Genomic DNA, 6,000 nt, shown 5'->3' with positions numbered 1-6,000 from the left:
GGTGGTGGTGCTGTTGTTGTTGTTGTTGTTTGAATGTCCATAAAGTACGACCCGAACCGAACTACAGCTGGATGCAATGTTTACTCCAGTTGAAAAATTAGGAGAGAGAAATTCAAGTTTTACGCCCTCACGGCAAAGCCATTAGGGGCATGTTCCCGGGTTTTAATCCGACTTTAGATGAGACACACAAGTGTATGCGTGTTTATGTGGTATCAGCCATCGATCTGCACTTATGGCAGAATGACCGAGGTCTTTTACGTGCCACTGTGGTGACACGGGGGTGGGAGATGGATACCGTCTCTGGGTCTGCACATAAAGTTGACCTGTGTCCGTCCCGGCCCGGATTCGAACCAGCGACCTTTCGATCACAAGTCCAGTGCTCTACCACCTGAGCTACCCGGGCCCCCCAAAAATTAGGAGCGAGTACACAGAGATGATAGTTTCAACCAACCCTGGTAAAAGGATGGTGTATTCAACAAGTCGCGTGAAGCGAAATTAATACATTTAGTCAATCTCACAGAATAATACCGAACGCACTGCATTTGACGAAGACAATGCTTTACCCGTTTAATTTCGTGTCTGTTTGTGTTTCATGCTTGAATTTTCGTTTCAGAATTTTCTACAAAGTTGTCTCTTTTTTTCTCCAATTTACCATCAGCGTAATTGTGTTGTGTGTTCACTATTGTTCCTCTACCACTCTTCTGGTGTGATCTTTTTATTGTGTTTTTGTTTGTTGTTTTGTTTTTATATATCCACAATAGAATCTTAGACATTTCAGCAATAGTGGTTTTGTGGAAACGTCTGATATCCTATAGTCAAGTTTCAGTCGATATGTTTAGCCCCCACTTATTTTGCTATTTCTTGCCTCTAGAAAAATTCATTCAAACAAAATCGTTATCACTTTTTCGAGCGGATCTCCTTCTACTTTGTTCATGGGCTGAAACACCCCCCTTTTTTTTTTCTTTTTTTTTTTACGTGTATGGACATTTTTACAAGGCCTGAGGGAAGTCAACTATTTTGTATCGAGTTTTCTTTGGGGCGATCCAAATGTACCACACACATTTCACGCTTTCCAATATATATCACTTATGACACCAACCTGTACCCTTTCCATCAAAGCCGTGAATGGTAAACCATAGACTGCTTGTCGCCACCTTTTAGTGGAACTGATTTAGTAATACTTTCACGCTTAATCCGATGTGTTCTGTCGCTGACTCTGATCTATGTCTGTGATTGTCAAGGCGGACTCATGTTTTCCGGTCGTTTTTAAACGATACACCAAAGATACACTGGGAAAAGTTCCCGTTCTGCACTGGGCTTGTATACACTCTTTGACTGCAATTTCTGTTCCTTATATGGTCAAACGAGTCATTTTATTTGCCATTCAAGGAATTTGTCTGATTCTGGCCCAGGAAGGTAATGATTCGTATGATGTGAATCTCGGTCAGTTTCTTTTGATGAACCCCTTCAGGCCAAGAAATGACTGGTTAGGGATTTCAGTTGGTCAGAGATAATGTAAACAACAGTGCTACCTATGCGTTGTAATTCGTACTAATATCTCATAGATTTTTTCCAGGGTTTACGAATGGATAAAGGCTGTTGGTTCAATTAAATACCCTTCTGTAAGGGGAAGTAGGGGTTGCGTTGGCGTCGTAGTCGTCGTTGTCGAGGTCATCATCGTGGTCGTGTGTGCTTGCGTGTGTATGTGTGTGTTAGTGTGTGTGTGTGTGTTAGTGTGTGTTAGTGTGTATGTGTGTGTTAGTGTGTGTGTGTGTATGTGTGTGTGTGTGTGTGTGTGTGTGTTGGTATGTGCGTGTGTAGTCCGTCAGTCTGTCTGGCTGGCAGTCTGGAAATATACGCTCTTTTATCTTCACGAAAAAGACTGTCCACAACTGAGGACAAAAAATATCACTCACACACACACACACACACACACACACACACACACACACACACACACACACACACACACACACACACACACACACACATACTAACATTCTGATCCTTCGAATGAAAACAAAAATCGTGCTGGGACAATAATGTATTGGTTTAACAGCCTTTCTCTGGCTTGTAAACATACGAAATTTCAAAAAAACATTGAAAGTTGTCCAAGATATAGATAAAGCTTCTAGGATTTGTTTTTAAAAAGGTCAAGAAATAACGCAGTGGATCAACTGCAGTTTACACAACACGTGTTGTTCAAGACAAATGCGTATTACAAATAACAGCTATTTAAACCAAGCAGGAGGTGTAAAAGAAAGATTTACAAAAATGATCAAAACATTTTTTGTTATTTTTTTTTATCTGTTACTGGAAGATGATGTTTTTGAGATTTTGTTTACTGTCAGTGTTTGTCACAAAAGGCCTCTTCCGTCTGAAACAGCCAGCTGGGGCACCAAGCACTGTAATCGCCATGACATCAGCAGACGACAAACGCAAATGTGTTAATTACCTCCACTTCCTGAAATGCCAGCCTTACTCCTCCGTAAACAGGAAATTGATCCACTGGAGAAAAAAACAAGTCGCGTAAGGCGAAAATACAACATTTAGTCAAGTAGCTGTCGAACTCACAGAATGAAACTGAACGCAATGCAACGCAGCAAGACCGTACACTCGTAGCATCGTCAGTCCACCGCTCATGGCAAAGGCAGTGAAATTGACAAGAAGAGCGGGGTAGTAGTTGCGCTGAGAAGGATAGCACGCTTTTCTGTACCTCTCTATAGCTTCGTTTTAACTTTCTGAGCGTGTTTTCAATCCAAACATATCATATCTATATGTTTTTGGAATCAGGAATCGACAAGGAATAAGATGAAAGTGTTTTTAAATTGATTTCAAAAATTTAATTTTGATCATAATTTTTATAGTTTTAATTTTCAGAGCTTGTTTTTAATCCAAATATAACATATGTATATGTTTTTGGAATCAGAAAATGATGGAGAATAAGATGAACGTAAATTTGGATCATTTTATAAAAAAATTTTTTTTTTACAATTTTCAGATTTTTAATGACCAAAGTCATTAATTAATTTTTAAGCCACCAAGCTGAAATACAATACCGAAGTCCGGGCTTCGTCGGAGATTACTTGACCAAAATTTCAACCAATTTGGTTGAAAAATGAGAGCGTGACAGTGCCGCCTCAACTTTCACGAAAAGCCGGATATGACGTCATCAAAGACATTTATCAAAAAAATGAAAAAAATATCTGAGGATATCATACCCAGGAACTCTCATGTCAAATTTCATAAAGATCGGTCCAGTAGTTTGGTCTGAACCGCTCTACACGCACGCACACTCACACATACACACATACACCACGACCCTCGTTTCGATTCCCCCTCTATGTTAAAACATTTAGTCAAAACTTGACTAAATGTAAAAAGGCACAATCCTTCCCGTAAAAATGGTTTTGCTCCCTACCCCAGATCTCAGATTGCCAGGCGATTCCATGGGATTAAGCCATCACTGCACCTGGACACACACCAACAGTCAATAACCTGGGTGTTTTCTGTGAAAAGTCGGATGTTGATTTTTGGTATGTGTACAAACAAAATTGAGAGACCTGGAATTGTGCGCCAAACCGTTTCACGGAGGACTGTGAATATATATAACCATGCTACCAATTTGAGGATCGGGGTTACCGCATTAGATCTTTAATTCAATTCAATATTCAATCAATGCAACTGTCTTAATTAAATCTGAATGTGGTATATTTTATAACTATAAGTGGTCGTTGTCTATGAATTGTTTTTAATGCTTGTATGTTTTTTCTTTCGAGAAAACTTTTTATGTAAAATGTTAAATTTTAATATCTAATGTAAAGCGCCATGAGACTGCCATTCGGCGGTGAACAGCGCTATAAAAGAATGTTTTATTATTATTATTATTATTATTATTATTATTATTATTATTATTATTACAGACATGTGTCTTTTGGCTCGTACATCTGTTTGGGCTTTTACATGGGATCTGTTAAAAGAATCCTTCCACTTGGACAAATATCAAAATTCAACATCCTAGTAGGTACTACCTGTGAAAAGTGGGAATATTTTGCTGAATTAATTTAGCCGTTTGACACACAGACAAAACTTACAAAATGTATTAAACAACCGAAAATATCTCACTGTGCAGAGAAAACAGTCAGTCTGTTAATGTTGTGTATGTGCGTGTCCAGCTGTACACTCAAGTGTTCCATATTTTTGTAACCAGTTGTGAACATTGTTTGAATTACTCTATAGTTCCACTGGCAAAAGTAGCACACATGATAACACTAAATACTGTCTATCAGGTGAGCTACTTTTGCAAGTAGAATTATAAAGTTCGTCCCACAGTGTTCACAACTGGTTACAAAAAGTATGTTCAAAATTGGAACACTTTAATGTACAGTGTAGGGATGGTTTTATTCTTCGTAAAAGCCCGAACAGATCGGTGGCGGTGATCATGATCGCTTACACGAGAAGGTATTTAACTTTAACCTCAGAACATCTTTCCGTGTTGATGTTGTTCCAACAACGAAGCAAGCACAGAACATCGACCACCGTCAAAGGTACAGGTTGTCTGCTAATTATTGAGAATTAGTTTCGCTTGTAGTAACTGTAAAATTAACAGCACAGAGATGTTTTTGATATGACATGAACGAAGACAGTTTTCTATACTATGCACAAAAACATACATACACGCACACACACACGCATTATTCCTATTACTTCTAATGTTACACTTGATTTTATTGCAATCACATTCACAGACTTTGTCTTTGATACATCTTGACACGTTAAAATATCTGTCAAAACAAAATGCATGGTAATTGCAGTACACTCTCGACAACACTACAACAAAAATGTAAACAATATGCACCACAAGAAAGAGACCAAATGTAGGACACTCTGTATCTAAACAATATGCACCACATTCAACAGATACACGTAAAGCTAAATAAATTCTGTTTCCTAGACATGTTCACTACACCGACTGACAATACCTTTCACCAACTATAATTATGGGCTTAAACATTCAACTTATTGTAATATATATCTCGCATTCCTTATTCAAAACCGAAGCGGAAAAAAATTAAAAATTCAATAGATACACGTGAAGCTAAATAAATTCTGTTTCCTAGACATGTTCACTACACCGAATGACAATACCTTTCACCAACTGTATGGGCTTAAATATTCAACGTATTGTAATATATATCTCGCATACCTTATTCAAAACCGAAGCGGAAAAAAATTTAAAATTCAATAGATACACGTGACGCTAAATAAATTCGGTTTCCTAGACATGTTCACTACACCGAATGACAATACCTTTCACCAACTATATGGGCTTAAATATTCAACGTATTGTAATATATATCTCGCATACCTTATTCAAAACCGAAGCGGAAAAAAATTTAAAATTCAATACATACACGTAAAGCTAAATAAATTCTGTTTCCTAGACATGTTTACTACACCGACTGACAATACCTTTCACCAACTATATGGGCTTAAATATTCAACTTATTGTAATATATATCTCGCATACCTTATTCAAAACCGAAGCGGAAAAAAATTTAAAATTCAATAGATACACGTGACGCTAAATGCATTCTTTCCTAGACATGTTCACTACACCGACTGACAATACCTTTCACCAACTATATGGGCTTAAATATTCAACTTATTGTAATATATATCTCGCATTCCTTATTCAAAACCGAAGCGAACAAACATTAAAACTGCAATGTTAAGACAAAAAATAACGACAGAACAAATATTTAACTATATCACCATTTACAAAATTTAAAAACAAAATACAATCTGACAGCTGATGAGACACACGATGTTCAAAACAAAACAGATCATTATTGAACTGAGCACACATGCACGTGTTGTTTGTCTGGGGAGTAGTAACCTGGGGTCCTGACAATTCCCCCTCACGCATTTCTACACGGTGGTTTCCCCTTTTAATGATCGCCAATAAGTTGGGAAGAATCAAGGCGTAAATAGGAGGGA

The sequence above is a fragment of the Littorina saxatilis genome, linkage group LG2 (assembly GCF_037325665.1).
Source record: "Littorina saxatilis isolate snail1 linkage group LG2, US_GU_Lsax_2.0, whole genome shotgun sequence".
NCBI lineage: Eukaryota > Metazoa > Mollusca > Gastropoda > Littorinimorpha > Littorinidae > Littorina > Littorina saxatilis.
Note: the sequence above shows the minus strand (reverse complement) of the source record.